This window comes from Astatotilapia calliptera, chromosome 20, assembly GCF_900246225.1.
Source record: "Astatotilapia calliptera chromosome 20, fAstCal1.2, whole genome shotgun sequence".
Taxonomy (NCBI): Eukaryota; Metazoa; Chordata; class Actinopteri; order Cichliformes; family Cichlidae; genus Astatotilapia; species Astatotilapia calliptera.
This window is the reverse complement of record NC_039321.1, coordinates 7,950,024-7,968,338: the sequence shown is the minus strand read 5'-3', so window position 1 is coordinate 7,968,338 and position 18,315 is coordinate 7,950,024.

Genomic DNA, 18,315 nt, shown 5'->3' with positions numbered 1-18,315 from the left:
GATACAGAGTCACTTCCTGTCCATGTGCCCTATTCCCTAATGGACAATTAAGTGAATCATGTAAAAGTCCCCACTTGTGGCAAATGTCTAACCCCCATTACAGCGGCCAAGTCACTTAGCTTAATTAAAACCATGCCCCAACTTCATATTTTTTGTGTTTCTCCCATTCTCATAAAAAACCTAGCAATGATAGTCATCCTCAGCAGGGGCCAGGCTGTGCTGACTTTTATAGCAGCTCAGTTTTCAGTAGTGGTATTGTACACTGATGCTTTAATCGAATGACCTCATTTCCTGTAACAAAGGGGTTCATTGGCCTACCTGTAAAAACAATGCGCTGCCTTGCTGCCTCTGCGGGTAAGACTTTCCATACTGTGTGTGCTGAGCTATGTATGTGCAGTGTGGAGTGTGTGTGTGTGTGTGTGTGTGTGTGTGTGTTTAGGGCAGTGATGACTTTCCATACTGTGTGTGCTGAGCTATGTATGTGCAGTGTGGAGTGTGTGTGTGTGTGTGTGTGTGTATGTGTGTGTGTGTTTAGGGCAGTGATGTTGGTAGGACTGAGGGTGATTTCCAATGTGGAATAATCTGCAGGGTTGCAGGAAACATATTGCATTAAGGGGGTTGCAGGTGCAGTTGAGTTTGAAACTGATAAGAAATATTATGTTTTATATGATTGTTTTTTGTTTTTTTCTCCCCCCAACACACTTATTGGAGGGATTCTGTTAGGGGCTATATTCAACTAATGCAGTGCCTGTTTGAGTAACGTGCAACACATGCTACAATTTACAAGTGTTTCCTAAATGCATCACTGGAGGCATTCATTAAGTTCCTATATGACAAAAGGATAGATTTAGGGAATCACTCACTGAATGCATGTATTTAACAGTTTTTTTAAGTCTTGGTTTTTACGGGTTAAAATTGTTTAGGATAACGATTTGGCCCTTAGTTTTGTTGGTTAAACTTAAAAGGCTTTAAAGACTTGGGTAGCTTGTCCTCATAAAGACAGCCAAATAAACATGTCTGTGTATATTTATGCCCCATCACACAGAAAATCCTATCCATGACTCAACACCTTATCACAGTGGAGGCATTTTTGTACCTCAGTGATTCTAGGATCTATGTTGCTGAGGGCAATTTACCCCTTCTTTCAAGGCAATTTTGTTCTAGGTGAAGGGCCAGACTATGTGCGACAGTGGTTGTACATTCTGGACAGTCACATGATGAGAAGAGCAGAACTGCAAACTAATCACCACCTGGAGGTGAGTTGGATTAGGTGGTGGGCAGAGAGTGCTGGACAGGCCTGGCATACTCAAACATACAGTGTTTGCAGCATAGCTTCAACAGCATTCCACAAAAAGGAGCTTTGGCCTATTTTTGTGAACTATCTAATCCATGTACAGATCCTGCCAGAGCTTGGTCTGCAGTGCAGCAAGTCAGATTTGTTCTTGGTTGGTGTTGGACTCTGTCAGGATTGTCTGTCATGGTCAAGAGCTGGAGGAAGTGGCTGAGGATCGGCAGGTCTGGGTGTCTTTACTTAGACTGCTGCCCCCATGACCCACACCTGGATAAGTAGAAGATGGATAGTTGGATGGATGGATACAGGGTGGAGCGGGCAGCAGTCATTCTGGGGGAAACATTGCTCATCTAACTTGAAAATCAGCAATGCATTTTATGCTTTCTAGCTGACAAAAAAAAAAACCAGACACAGAATGAGTTGGAGACATAGAAAGCATAAAAAGATTGACATAACCACCATGAATCCGCCCACTGGTTTTGGACTCCGCATTTAATGCTTCAAACTTAGCATTTTTGCAGACATCATTTTGCTTTTTGGGACCAGTAATTACCTTTATGCATGAAAGGGTGGAATACTCATTTCCCAGCTAACACTTTTAGCTTTGTTAGGATGCTGAATTCCCAATTTATGTGAGTGCATCATACAGACACACATTACTAGTAAGTAATAAGTAAAGGACTTTTAAAATACCAAAACTGAAGCACAAAGTTTTTTGATGGTCTGTGTCACACAACAAGCCATATATTAGTAAGCTAATCCATTAAAATTCTCCCAAAGGCACCAAAAGTCTAGACACAGGTCCAGTTTAATGACTCAAAATAGTGGATGAGGCCTAACAGAGTAACTTCAGCTGTCTGTCAGGATTCATGTCAGTCAGTGCGACAACGCCCCCAACTCGGTTATCCAGTTGGATAAGTTATTAAAAACACACTCAAAGATGTTTGCAGTGGAAACAATCCACAGGAGATCAAATCATTTTCTGATCCGTAGACTCATTTTTAAGCTCTGGAGGTTGCCCATAGGAGTAAAAAGAAATAGATATGCTGATTAAAGTTATTACCGGCTACATCGATGCAATGTGGAGTTACTTTTCCAGGTTGGTCTAGGTTACAGCATCAGTTATGGCGTAGAATTACAGAAAGGTTTGGAATTACAACACACCTATGGTGTAGATTTAATACAGAAGTATAAATCCAAAATTATTCAGGTCCTTGGCAATACACATGCACAGACTTGTCACGACAGTGACAGGACTGAGAGACCTTTTAGATTGTTAGTATGATATTAATTGTGAACACCACTTGCTTTTTTGTTGCATTGTTACTGCTTTAAAGAAATTGGGACAAAGAAAAAAAACATTCCTAAATATAAAAATATGTACTTTTTTGGTTTTAAATAAACCTCCTGTCTTACTGGTGCCCCAGAGTGTGCTGGGAATAGAGACTTGGTCTCAAGTTACAGCTGGGAAAACAAGTGTAGTATGAGTCCAACAGGTGATGGGCTTGATGGAAAGGCTTGTCATAACACTGCAGTGCTCCACCACTGCAGGCCTTCTCCTGGAAATTAATTACACATCAGGGGTGACTTCAGATGATTATTTATAGCCCATCTTGGGGGGTTTAGTGGAAAGGGGAGCTGCTTAGAAAGAATGGAAGTATCAGAGAGCTGCTCCACTGGACACTGAGTGACATCCCTTTGACTTGTGGGCTAAATAAAGTAATGCGAGGTCATTCAAAGTTTGACTCTTTAAAGACCCGCTCTGCATCTGCGAACTGCTGTCAAATTTTAAATGTTGGCAATCAGTAACAGATAACAGATCAGTTCAACCAAATGAACATGAGGTTAAGCTGGCTAATGCTCTGGAATGTGGAGTGAGTTTTGTTTACTCTGTCCTACCTTCCTTTTGGATTATTTTTAGTTCATGTTCATTCAAGTTCATGTTCCATATAAATCACTGAGAAGCAGGACAGGCAGAAAAAATGCATTTAACCTAGGATTCAGATTCAAAAGACTTCAGTGCAAGCATGCTGCGTCATCTGAGCTGTGCAAAGCTGTGCAAAGATAGAAGATGATGCACCATCAAGAGGGTAGTCTAAGAAGGTCACAATAGTGCTGAATGTCAATTTGATCTCCTGCTTCTCTCTTTAATGACCACACACTCCCAGCTGCTCCCGGAGAAAATGTTATGGTTCAGCACTTCCATGAGATGTGATGGCTTTCCCACCAGTCCCCCTGAAGGGAATCACAAAGAAATCAGATTAACTGGGATCTTCATCTGTCTGGGTTTGTAAGAGTTAACAGAGACTGATGAGGCGTTCCTAAAAAAACATCAGAGGATGCTTCTGTGATCTTGGTACAGATTTACTCCACTCCCATGTCAGACAGCATCCTGGGAGCTGATAAAATATTTCAGTAGAAACCCAAAATGCCTTTCCCTGAGATTAAACTCCAGGGAGGAGAGAACAAGATGTATGGAAAGACACAAGGAGCTCTAGCTGCTATAAATCCTAGGCATAGTAACATGAACTGGAGAGCAGCGACATGGTTAATGAATATGTCCTGATCCGCTTCACTTCACTCTCTAGTGCCTTTTCCCACAGGCCACCACTTTTCCTTCTGGTCAAAACTAAGGCACTGAGAGTAACTGCTGACAGAACAAAGACATATAAATAGATGCAATCAATGTACGTCTTCCTGGCACAATGAAACAAAGCGAAATGTGCATTGTGGGCACCGACTTCTCTTGGATGTTTTGGCTACTGTATGTGAGCGGATACACTCATTGTACTGTATGCTGACTCTTTTCTGAGCAGGCGCCATGGCTTCCATCCCAGTGAGTGATGGGTAAACCCAATATTTTATATCCCTAGCCAACAAAATTTCCCCCCTGTTTTTCCACTACTGAAGTGCTTCCCTCTTTAAAGGCTTCAGAGTACCCTTTTAAAGTGGGAAAGTCTCACGTGACCTGCTGCTCGTGCTGGCACTGGCATAGTAAAAAGAATGAACTGATGAAGAGGATCCAAAAGTGACTCCAGTCCTGGAGTCCATTTCTGACATTTCTGACTCCAAGCAAACACAGCATTGTGTATTTACGGTGAACCTTTTAAGAGGCACTTCAGCTAAATCAAATTCACACAAACCCACACACCCACTCGACACCCCCCTGGACAGATACACACACAAATCTCTGGGCTCCTACACTCTGTGTTGGGTGTCACCGAATTAGAGGGTAGGGTAGTTTCTCATTGACATCAGCCTCTGACCCTGTGGGGCTTTCTTTGCCTTCAGGCCCCTTCATTAGGCTCCTGCAGAGTGTGAGCACTCACCCGGGGAGAGGAGGTCGTCTCTCAGCTTTTTACTAATCACTATCTCCCTTTCTGAGCAGGGAGACCCCCTCACCAGCAGCTGGCAGGTGAATCAACACACTCTTTGTCAAATCACCTGAAGGCCTGTTCTTCTTCTTCTTCTTCTTTCTTCTGTTGTGGTTGATTATGGGAAAAAGATCAGAGAATTATCATTGTTGGTTTAGAATAAGTAGCTCCTAAATAAATTGAATGAACAGGACTACATTTAAGAGAATGATAAAAGAATTGTGGGGGCTGCACAGGGTGGGGCGGATGGGGGAAGGACATGGGTGGAGATGTGTGATAAAAGTGATATGATAATGTGGAAGCCCTTGGAGTTAACGCTTGGCTTTAACTCACTGTTAGAGCAGGGTGTGCCCATGTTAATGAAGGAGGCATGTTATAGCCCCAAGCTGTGCTAATAAGGGTACCTGTTGCTTTATCCCAGCATGCATGCATATGCATGTGGGGGAGGTTGCGGGAAAATGGAGCTGCAGAGTCAGAAAGTCTACTGGATATGAGTGGAAAAAGTCACACTAAGAAGAAAGGTTCCACATCTGATGAAAGAAATCATGCACAAACTTATGGATGGTTGGGTCAAAGACTTTTAATGCTTATCTGCAGCTATTAAGGAAGCTGAGACTATTGGTTAGTTCAGATTTGCACAAATTAGGGGGGAAAGCATTCTTAAAGGTAAATAATTAACACAAGTTATCATGCTGAGCTAATGTAGAGCTTTAGAGCTGCTAGTAATGGCCTAGATTTTATTCTCTTTATATGGGCAAAGCTGGGCTAGCTGTTTTCCATTGTCTAACTCTTTTTGTGAAAGCTAAGTCTTTCACCAGATTGTTGCATTTGTACTTTAAATAAATGTCATTTGGGTATTTCTTGATCCTTCACTTCCTTAGCTACTGTATATGTATATAAAGAAACCTGTATAAAAGTCCCATCATTCAATCTGTGACTTTGCAGCAGGAGATAAGCTTCACTGCATTTTTATCTCACTTTATGTAAATTTCAGTGTAGTGAGTTACATTTAAGTATCTGTAATTCTAAAGAAAGAGCTCTTTTTTACTGCAGCATTTTCTCTTGATGTCTTCAGATAATGGGAAATGTTTTAAATATCTTTAAGCAAAAATAATGAACTGTGGGGCACGAATAGGTCTTAATCCTTTGTTCAGTGTAGCAACATGTCAATAGAAACTGCTATATTTACAACTTCTTCAAAATGTTTCCTTAACAAGATGTGTGAAAACCTCAAACTGACATTTCCCACAGCTGTTCCACACACTGACAGGTTTTGTTGTTTATCTATAAACCACAATGACAACACATTGCTTTTCAGTTTTTACATGTGCTTATAACCACCTACAAAGCAACAGCACTTTCAAAAATACATATTCAATCCCCTTTCTTACTGAGTCAAATAAAATAATCAGTATGACTTTCATGCCTGTAGGATGTCTGCAGGAAATCTCCAGCCAACAAGTTTAGAATAATGTTTGGAAACCTCGAGCTTGGCCCTGAATAAAGTTGACACAGGCTGCCTACCAGCACATCTAAACATTAAAGTGCATCTATCTTATCAATTCAAGGTTAGATAGCAAACATCTGTGTTTTTCTTAAAATGTGACTATTCTTTTAAGTAACCTGTGCACACATACTGGTGATAAGTTCTCGCTGTTTTCCCACTAAGGCATTGTAGATGCTTTTTGGCACCAATGTGTATCTTATGTGGGAATGCCTTTCTGTCAGATCACTTGATCTTTTCTCTAACATTTTCCATGACTAAAGACTTTGCCAAGTATGTTTTAAAGACAACTGGAATGGAAGAAAAGCTGCAGTCTAGCAGTCATAACCAAACCCCTCAAAATTACAATCTCTTTTCAGGAAATAGTTACAGCATGTAACTCCGTGTAAAACCACAGCTTGTTTGCGTTGCATCACCGATGTCCGACTCAGCAGTCTCCCCACAGAACAGATGTCTCCCGAACTTGATCTTTGCATGGTTGAGTCACCGACTAAAGATACAGATTCAATTCTTCATTTTTTACAGCAATACTTCTTCATTTGTAAGGACTCTTTTTGCCTGAAAGCCCTTTACAATACATGCAATTGTTTCATTAACAGATGATGTAAATGTGAAACTTTTGCGGTAAAGATGAAGAAAAAAAAAAGAGTGGGCCACCCTCAGATAATTCCACTATGATGAATAAAGATTTGGATCCCAGGGCTGGAGAACAATCAGCTGCTGTTCTCACGAGTACAGCTAGACTTGCCTTCAGTTCCTCTGTGATGTGGGGTGAGAAAGAGGCTGCTGCCTGTGAATCATTTCATATTCATTTTTGCTGCTATATAAATATACAGATGTTTGTCCTGATATCACCTCAGTTTTCTGCTCACTGAGATCTTCAGAGGGATGCGAGCAGCTGGAAGACTGAGACCAGAGGAACCAGATGGTACTTGTGGAGTGCAGCCTCTTCCATTGCTATAGGGTTGTGGACCCTCCAAACACCTGGAAATAGTGTGGGCATAGAATTGCAGTGTTTGCCAGAAAATATCTGGCATTGACTGTTGGTCTGAAGTTTCATTAGATTGACATGTGTTGAGAAGTGAAAAAAAAAAATCACATCTTTAGAAGTTTCTGTAGTTTTCCATCAGCGCCTTGGATGAAAGAGATTTCTTTAACTCAGAACATAATGATTTATGAATAGTTTCCAATGTGTTTTGTATGAAAATATCTCATCTTTTACAGTTAAAAGGCTCCAATAGATTGCATGCTCTGAATTTATCTCATTTCTCTTTTGCTAGGCGTGTGGTGGTTTTAATTGGCTGCAGGAGGTTCGCCTGACATGACTGCTGTGGAAATAGCACATTACGAGCAAAGGAAAGCCTTACTCATACAGCGCACACATAGAAGTCTCAGTAACTGTGTCATCAGTGAGCAGGCAACTCAGCTGAGAGAATGAGCTCCCCACAGCCAGTAAATGACTCCACCCAGCTGGTCTCTGTTGTCTTTATCCAAAAACTCCCCTCTGCACCTCATACTAACATCATCTACATGGCCTGCACCACAACTGAGAGACATGGAAGCAATTAGCAGCAAGCACAGAAACATATTGTATAGGCAGGGTAAAGTCCAGTCTGAGCTTCCTAAGACAAGCACTGGCTCTGTTTTAGCTTGCAAGCAAACTGATCACTGCTGTCAGGAGTGGTGTAAGGAAAACGGAAACTCTTTATGGATGTCTTATTCCAAAAATGAGTAGAAATTCCCACATGGAAAAGACATAAAAAAACTTGTTGACAAGCTGACTTGATTCATATTTAATTCTTAGAATTATTTTGGCTCAAAATTATGCTTTTGGGCTGCATTCCTGGCTAAATAACACTCTGAACCATATTAGTTTCACAAGTAATAGAAAGTAGTCTCATTATGGGTTAGGTTTAAGACTGTTAACGGAAAAAACAATTAATGAGCCAGGGAATGGATTTTGGGGAAAAAGACGGAGTAGTAAAGAGACGTTTAATGAAAGCTGCAATCAGATTAAATGAATCAGGACTTTACATTTTTGGACTAGCTGACTAAATGTCAGAATATTTCAAAATCTGTTGAATGTAAATTGTTTTCTTCGATGCCTCCTAACATTATCAACGTGGACTGTTTATTTGCTCCATACCAACAGTATATATATGAAGTTTTTGTACTTTTTTTTAGCCTTTTAAATGATTGCTTTCTCATTTTCAAAGTGTGTCTTAAAGTGGGCGAGAGACCCATTCTGCATGTAATGATTCAAAACCCTAGGTTCTTTGTGAAAACATTTTCATGGAAGAAATCACCAGATTACAGATTTTACAACTTTTTGTTTCTGGGGTTTTGAATTTAGTTCCAGGAGTTAATTCTCGGATGTCAGAGCAGTTTGGATGCAACTAAAATATATTTTTCCAAACCAGTCAATTGTAATATTTGCATGACCAGACTGGTTAACAGTGTGTTGCCTTGGTTAAAGGTTGTTCATAGTGCAAAAAGAAAACTAACTGGAATACTTTATAAATGGTCAGCACTAGTGTGAAATATATGCAGTTTATAGTAATTAGTTTATAGTTAATATATGCAGTTTATAGTGGTCTTTATCCGTCTAATTAATTCTGAATCCTGATGATATTTATTTTCACCACTCAATGCAACATTTCCTGTGATCCTCCCATCGTATCAGTGCTTTTCTTTCTTGTTACTCCGTCCTTCCACCCAGCCGGAGGTCATTATCATTCATATGGGGTATTACATAGTCAACAAGTTATTTCTTCCAAAAGTAAACCAACTCCTTAGTGACTGTGGTTCTGCCAGGTCCTGATGAACGGAGGTGGATCTGTCCAGAAAAGCTGGACGCGCCCATGACAGCAGCTCCTCAGAGAATCCAGCTCTTCTTGTTACTCATGGAAACCAACATGTTAATACACACAACTTTGCTGCAAGACTCAAATGTTCCGGGTTGTCTTCTCCTTCTTACAGGGGTGGGACAGTGGGGGGTAGCTGTGCTTTGATACATTCTTTACACTATAATTGCATCAGTCAAAATGACAGAGGCAGACAGAGGGATTTCTTGTAAAAGAGAGTTTTTTGTCCTCATAACAGCTCCTTTACCTAGGCAAAATGTGCACAGTGATCTGTGCCAAATCCCTAATAAAAGCCAGGCACATGGTGCATGACGAGTGAGGCTTTCACCGCAAAACTCCAGAGGGAAGCGCAGCAAGAGCGACGAAGAAAAAGGAGGAGAAGGTGGGATGTAGGCAAAACTTCCCAAGATCTGGAGAGATAACAAACTTTAACCATTATACGCCCCGTGTAGTCAGGCTGAGCTATGCAAGCATTAAATCCTTATTTGTTTCTGGGATTTCTCCATTCTTTCGCAAGATGAGTACTACTGACTGATAAGAGGAAAGTCAGCAAAACACTTTACTGAGATAATTCTTTAAAACAGAGCCAGCTGCACTTTTGAGAAAATTATCTCCCGCTTGACATCTTATTGATTTGGCTTAATGGATAAAGCACCTAACTGCAACCACATGCGTGCACACACAGATAACCACCCAGCATCAACTTTGAACTCACTGACAGTTTACTGAAACGCTGCCAGAAATATTTTAGAAGATAAGCAAGTGCTGAGAAAATGTTAAAAACTAAGAATGGTGTAATACTGTTTTTTTTAAATCATTTTGTCTGAAATGGAAAAAGAGGGGAAAACGGTGGGATAGTTGGGTAATTTAGGACACTGAGACCTCAGATTAGGTGATTCATCATCATAGTTTTGTGAATCAGAAGTTTTATCAAGACCACCAGACTTTTTACCCTCCTCTGCTGGTCATGTGTGAGACATCGGGCAACTAAGAACAGAGGCTCCACTTTAGTTTAGCTTGTACTCAAATCAGGTCATAAGCTTAAACACTGAGTACTAGTACTGTGTGATGAATGGTACACAGAAGTCTGCTGCCTTATTTAGAATTGTACTTGGAAGAGAGTTTGAGTCACAAGACATTGACGGCACAGTCTCTCCCAAGGGAATTCATTACAGAGAATGAATCAGCATTTTATACAAACACAAGGTGTTGGTGTTTATGCTCAGTAGAATTTGCGTGAGTTCGATATTACCATGAATGGTCAGTCTCTCCTTAGAGTGAGACATTTGGTCTCCAGGTTGTTCAACATGAATCAGCATTTAGAACAATGCTGTGACTTCCTGAAGGATGCTGGAAATGGAAAAGTCATCTTTCAGTGAATTTTTCATTGGACAATGATATGAACTGAAATGAAACTGTAGAGGAGACATAACCTCAACTTATGTTTTCATTATTGTTTTATTTCATAAATGAGCATCATGACAGATATTTAGACATTAGCTTTTTATTCTAGTTACCTCATCAAAAATGGGCGTGACCCTTCAAATCAGGCTCTATTAAAAACAGCTGTACTTAGTTTGTCATGTTTCTCTGGAAAAATGTTGGAGAACCCATAACCACAATAACTAGAGAAAGACTATTTACAGAACATTGTTTGTTTCATTTAGAGGAGACCTTAAAGCTCATACTCCTTAACAAGGATGTCCAAGTATTTCCAAAAATAACATTAACAGCTATCAATAGGTGTACAACTTATCCCTGTTAGATGTCATGAAAAAAAAAGTTTTGCAGTTTTGCTGTGTTAAAAAAAAATCCGTTAAAGTGTTAAAAAATTAATAAAACAAAATGGTTTGTTCAGCTGTCTGATGCAAGCCTTCCGTCTCCTGTTTTATGAGAACTTTTACGAGAGGTTGGCAAATGGCAAGATAATGTTTTCCAATTGTTTTCTACCTGGGTGTTCCACTATAAAGAATTTATTTAAAGTGAAATAAGAGTTGAAGCTCTGTTGTTAAAAATGTATGTTTTGTCATTTTCCCCACAGGGCAGAAGCTACAGCTGTAGCAGAGAGTAGGTGGTCTTTCTCTAAAAGCCCGGAGCTGCGTTATATTCCATTACTGGTCAGGCCACAGTTATGTGTGGCCAGGAAAATGCATTTTAGCCATAAAGCAATTAATGTAATAACAAGGGTTTTACATAAATTCCAAATGAAAGTAAAATGGGTGCTTTTATAGTGACAGAATTCATTGCGGTCTCAGATTCAGTAACAGGAATGAAGACATCAACACAATTGCATAAACAACATGTGACGTTAAGTAAGCTGTGAAGTGAGTCTCCGTTCCCCTGAGGTGAAGGAGATTCATTAGCGGCACGAACAAGCAACATTCCTTAAGACAAATGCAGGAAGACTGGGAATTGTTTGACTTCAATGCTTGACTGTGCTGGCGACCTGGCACTCTCCTAATAATGCAACACAAACTCCCTGATAAAATGTGCCAGGATGTAACAATCATTAAGATTTACACAAATTATGCTAATACATAGAACCAGGCTTCATGCAACGGATAAACCTGTATTTTCTAAGCAAAACAAAAGGCAAAATGAAAAAGTTATTTTTCTGTTTTTTCACTCCAGAGCACGCTGTTTGAATTATGGATTCTTTAAAGACCCATCATACAAGCTGTGGCAGATTCAGTATCAAGTCTCAGTGATGGTCTTAAAAGCGCAGGCCTTTGTAAAAAAAAAAAAGATTTTCCATGGAAATGTACCAGAGCGGGATGCAGCAGCAATAAAATACCTGCCTGTGTGGTTTTTCCTGCTCTTTGATACGTGCTATTGTTTGAATTTGAATTGACTCACAATGCGGTGATCTGCTGCTTACAACACCTGCTTATTTATTTAAAGGCTTATCATATCACTGAAGAAATAAACTCAGAGAACAGGTGGAGATGTTTAAATGATAACACATAAACTTTGGCGACGAGTCAGATTTCAACTGGAGGAAAAACCTGCAGTTGAACCATAATATTACTACAAACCCTGAATCCTTTCATTAGAGAGGACACTTCATTTCCACTCTACTCTACTCTGTTTGCTTGTGTGCACGGGTTGGTTTGTTTGTATCCCCTCCACCAAATATTTCATTGAATTCCTCATCAATAGAAGCACCAAAAGCTGATTGGGTTTCCCATTACCTCTCGTCCTGTGCCTCCTTTACTCCTATAAGGGTAAGAGCTATTACTAAAGAGCTTCAGACACACTGCACATAACCTTGCTCTGACTTGTACATTAGCAAGCTGACAGCATACCCTCTTCATGTTGGTTCAGACCAGCTGATACTAATAATGCACTGATCATAAACCTCAGAGGGCTTCTATATAAGGCTGCACAAGCATTCATGACACCTCGGTGGTCTGCACAGCATTGACATCAACATTGACTTATAAGGAGGAGCCGCACAGATTAAGGGGAGTCAAGGGATACTACATTATAAATGGGCATTTATTAGTCACCATACCGAGTAGTGTCTTCTTAAGGTTTCCAAAGGGTGACACGACTGAAATATGGTACATTCTTTTGAGGCCGCCACATAGTTTACGACCTACTGTGTTGTTCATCAGCCCCAGTAAGCAAAGTCTGCACAGGAAATAACACACAATACATCAGGAAGTTGACAGAGATGACAGATAGGGTAGAATTAATGGCATTTTACCCTGGCAAGTGGCAAAACTGTAATGTTGGCCATATTGGAGTAAAAGCTAATCTATTCTAAAGTATCTCAAAGCAGAAATTCATGTTATCCACATGACGGATGTGAATCATCCCCTAGGTTTTCCTCCTGTGTCACCGTGAAATAAGTATTTCTTACTAGTTTGGTGATTACTTAAGTTTCAGAAGAACCTTTAGCAACAATAATAACGGTAATTATTTTTTGTAAGACTTATTCAACTTATTCAATCTTGTGGCTGCAAAACAAGCCTGAATCATCACCCCTTCACCACCATGCTTGACAGTTGGAATGAGGTGTTTGTGGGCGTTTGTTTTGTCAAATGCGGTGCTGCTTTATGGCCACAATCTGCACTTTGCTCTTGTCCATCCAAAAGGATTGTTCCAGAATTCTTAGAATTCTTGTGGCTTGTTCAGATGCAGCTTTGCGAGTCTTAGGTGTGCTGCCATGTTCGTTTTAGGGAGAAAAGGCTTTCTCCTTGTAACCTCTTCAAAAAAACCCATGCTTGTTCAATCCTATTCTAATTGTACTGTAATGAACTTGAACATTTATCATGCAAACTGAAGCCTGTTTAGTCTGAGTGGAGCTCCTTTTTGCAATTTCACAGGAGTTGCAGTCTGGCGTCGGGGTGAATTTGTTGGGAAGACTGTGGCTTTTTGTTAACACAAACCTGAATGCTCCAGACCAGCAAACTGCCAAAACTTCAGCTTTTATAGAGGTGGTTATTATAGAGGTGCGTTTTTCACAGGATTGCGTAGAAACCTGTGAAAACTTTCTTATCACTCATGATTTAAGACCCGTTTTTCCTTGTCCAATAATTTGATTTATGACCACATATCAACAAAAAACATAAACTTATCATATATGCTTCCATTTTAGTATTTTAAAACATATTTAGTAGGGTATTTTATTCGTGAAGAAATCAAGTGAACATTGCACTTGGGTATATACACAGTAGCCTTTGAAAAAAAATCATTAATCAGCCTTATATCTGCTGAGCCAAAATTTTAAACAAGCACTGCTGTGTCTATGTGAAGCCTCACAGAGCTGCTGAGCTGTAAATTAGTTGCTATGAATCAAAAAGACAACAGTTAAAATGCTATAAGCACAGAGGAGGTTGTTTTAATGATTCTGCACTGCATGGTTCTGTGTAAAGAGAGTGATAAATGTGAGCTTACACTTCAGGAAGGAAGCACCAACCTGAAAGCATTAACCAGAAACATTCAGGAAACTATGAACATATTTTGCCCCTTATATTGGTGTAGATGATGATAGTAAATGTAAAGATCACCCTTGGTGTATTCTTCATCTGTCAAATTAAAAGCAAAACGATGTGAACTTCATTATTTTCACGAGTTGTATTTAGAATTTTTCCATCAGTGAAATAAAATACATGTCTTCACTAAGTTGAAGAAGTGCTGAATGTCACTGCATTAGAGTGTCATGCATAAGAGTTCTGATGTCTCTATTAATGAAGTATCTGAAAGCACGATTATGCACGCGCTTAAACTGGCAGTGGGTGCTCTTAATTTTCCTGATATTGCAACAGTAACATGAGGCTATAAAAAATGAGCATATTTTTTCTTTGTCTGTGAGTAAAAGAAGAAACCGTAGCTCTATATATATATATATATGTATGTATATATATATATATATATATATATATATATATATATATATATATATATATATATATATATATATATATATATATGTATAGAGAGAGAGAGATAGAGAGATAGAGAGAGATAGAGAGAGATAGAGAGATAGAGAGAGATAGAGAGAGAGAGAGAGATAGAGAGAGAGATAGATAGATTTTTACTCTAGTGCAGTTTGTTTTTGTTCCCGCAAAGCCGGGTGCGTCTGTTTCCATATGAGCTCTATCAAACATATTTAGCCGAGGGAGTGGGTGTGGGAAGCAAATCGGAGGGAATGTGTGAATGGTTATGTGTGTGTGTGTGTGTGTGTGTGTGTGTGTGTGTGTGTGTGTGTGTGTGTGTGTGTGTGTGTGTGTGTGTGTGTGTGTGTGTTAAACAATACCCTGAGGCTCTCTCAGTGCTCACACTGATTCAGTGCCCTCTCCTGCTGTACCCCCAGATCCACACATTTTAACAGTCGCATTCCTTCGCACAGGGGCCTGGCGGCAGCCCTGTAGTGCGCCTGCCCCAATAGCAAAACACAGAAGGGGGTCAGGGGACATATCATTACTCTGTGAGACAAATAGACCATCCAAACAAAACATGACACCCTGAACGTGAATGCAAAATTGTCCAAAGGGCAGTGCACACATTTTTTTTTGTTCAATATTGTGTTTTAATTCAAATTCTGCAGTTTTGAGACCTCAACAGTCAGTGTCTTCTTCTTTTTAATGTAATAACATATAAATGTTGCTTCCTGAGTCCAGCTTGAAGTATTTAAGCACTATTAAGCTTCACTGCTGATACCAGTATTAAAGTGCGTTTTCACTCTCTTGCCAGTCTTGTTCAATGCTCCATAGCCAGGTGCTGGCATTTTGTCTCACTTTATCAGCCTGGACACTCTGAATCAGTGACCTTTCTCTAAAGGATGTCAAGTATTTTATGCAGCCTCTTAAAAAGTTGTGTATTTAGGCAAACATGTCAATTGAGGGACCACAGAGACTAAACACTCCATGAAGCGCAGTGAGCTGTAAATGCAGGCAGGTTAGAGAGGCTTTGTGTGTGTGTGTTATGGATCGTAGAACAAGGCTGGTGGAGTTGATAGTGGGGTCGTTTCCCCGCTTTAGTACCCTGCTTCCTTAAACTGATTTGCAGATGCACATAAAAACCAAAATTGCTCATTTTCAGCCATTTTATGACTCTTTTAAAAAAGGCAACAAAACAACGGACACTGTTTGAGTTATCTTACTACCCACACAAGTTGTCTCAATTTGTTTGTATTGACAGTAAAAGCTCATAAGAGGAAACCATAATGCACCAGGGTGGGTAAACTTTCCCTTGTAAGGAGCCTCCGGAAAGATTTCAACATCTGAAACAATCATATGATTCAGCCACTGTGTTGCTAAGAGCTTGTGTTGAAAACAATAGACAGGCTTCTCAGCAACACGGGCCGGCTCAGGACTTCCACCCCATCATGACAAATCTGTCATCCAGTATGAAGTGTCTCATACTAGCGGGAGATATCAGCAACACTCACCACCCTTCTATTATAAACATGGGGAATGTTACAGAGTGCAGATGGGAAAGCAAAGCTGATAGGAACTGACTGCGCATATATTCAAGGTGTGTTTGCGAGTGAAGTGTAACAGAGTGAACAGTATGAACCCAGTGAAACAGGAAAACCAGACAGGCTTTTACACTAGAGGAATTTCCTGCCTGTAAGATGTGTGTCATTGTGTTTCTCCTGCTTAGGAGAAACAGACAGACAGCTTTTAGGCTTACCATTTACATTAGCTGAAGAATCTAATTTCAGTGTCCTATTCCTCTCAAAGTCTTTGTTAGGTTTTACACAATAATATAGCCCTCTATTCAAAAACCACATTCTCCATCATTGGCATCATTTTTCTTGATTAGAAAAACTTTTTATTCTGAGCAAAATTCCACTAAATGTTAAAAACACAAGAAACAAACAGAAGTTAAACTTCTTAATCATTGTCACTCGTGACCTGTCTGGGTTTGAACTACTGAGTTATCTGTTGTGGCCTTTATTTACTGTCTGTTTCCCGGTGGTAAAATGGTGTTTACTCTGTGACTTAAAAGCAAAACAGTTACCGTCAGGGTGTCTCTCCAGCCCCGTGGAGCCTATCAGTATCATCTCACAGTTGGTGACACAAAGAGAAATGAGATCAGGAGGTGGGATGGAGGTCGGTGTCTTCTGGAACAAAGATTAATAGCTGGTAATGACTGTTTGCTGAATTAGAGCTGGAGATTACCTATATTTTGAAACTTCGAGTATTTTACAAAACTGTCTTCTTTGCCACAGTACACCTACAGTACAACCTAATTTCGGTTGGGGATTTGAGTGTTTGTGGTATTAGAAACTAATGTAGTGTTAAGCTGGTAGACACAAACTGCTTAGGAGGTCTGGGAAGCCTGATTCCTTCTCACTTCACACTCCAACATTTTTCATCTTTAAATGTAAAGTTTAGTCTTTGCATCCCAAAGCACTCTTCACAGAGCTCCCTCTATTTAACAAAGCTTAAATGATTTTATTCACTGTGAATATATTTTTTACAGTTGAAGTGCACTGCTCTATTGCAGATCCACTTTAAAAGGGAGAACAAAAGAAATAACTGTTATTTATTAGTAACAGTCTTATATCTAAGCTGGGGCCACCACACCCTTAGCTTAAGACAGTGGTTTTCAAACTGGGGGATGAGCCCACCTGGAGGGTCACATAGTCTTTGCAGGGGGTCATTGAATACCAAGGAGTGAAAATAACCAGAACAAATGTGATTTATTTAAGGAGAATAAAAAGTGAGAGTTTTCTGATGCTATTAGACTAACCTTTCATCAGAAATTTCTTTGGATTTATTTTAACTTAATCATTAATTGAAAACGATGTCTGTTCTTTCTTTGCCTTTGGGGGGAGACCTCGACCTTGTTGCACTGTGTAAACCAACCGAGAAACAGAACTTACCCATGTGAAAGCATGATTTCACACCTTCACATCTTGATATAGCTGTCCTAACATGTGATAGATGCTTGTTTGTTGTAAAGCATATCCTCAGTTATTACAGAGAAAGAGTCAAGAGACACTATACGTGTGTATGCATGGGTTCGCATACATGTACGTACTGCATAGAGGCTATACCACAGTGCCAATATGTCAGTTCTATATTTAAAATAGTTGACCAGCTGTGTTGAGTCCTGTGAAGTGTGCTATAAGTGTTTTGCAGCACTTCAAATCTGTTGCCATAGAGGCTGAGTGATGATGTCAAAGTCCAGGCATTGGAATAAAACCACACCCCCTTTTCAACCGAAAAGACAAGATGGAAAATACTGTTCAGTTAGCCAGACCCAATTACACATCACCGAAAGCAAAAGAGACTCTGGTTTTAGGCACAGAACATACTTAATAACGGAGCACGCTTTGTGCACTGGCTTGTTCCTGCTTGATGGCGTACATGCAGGTATGCATGAAAAGAAGTAGAGGAGGAATTACTTCAAAGGAAAATGTAACCAATACTCTGATGCTTTAACAGGTCACACAGATAAATGTGTGTGCACAGATAGCACGAAACCTATGGCTGTCAGTAAGTAGACAAAAAAGAAGCCCGTGATGACTAAGAGCTGATTATCATTTGCTGATACTATTATACCCTGTGTCTAACCTCATGCATGAGGTCATAGGACTCTGATTGCACCACCATGACTACCTCCAACTGCTTCAGATTTCAGAACATCCAGAAGCATCATTATAAAACAGCAGTGCACCTTTGGAAGATGCACTATCTTGTTATTTGAGAGCCATCGTGTGTTGGGGTTTCTGAATAACAGACCATGACCTCAGCTGAAAACTTTCAACAACAAATGTTTTTTATGGGTACAGCTCGTTTGTCTATTAACCACACCTTGTGC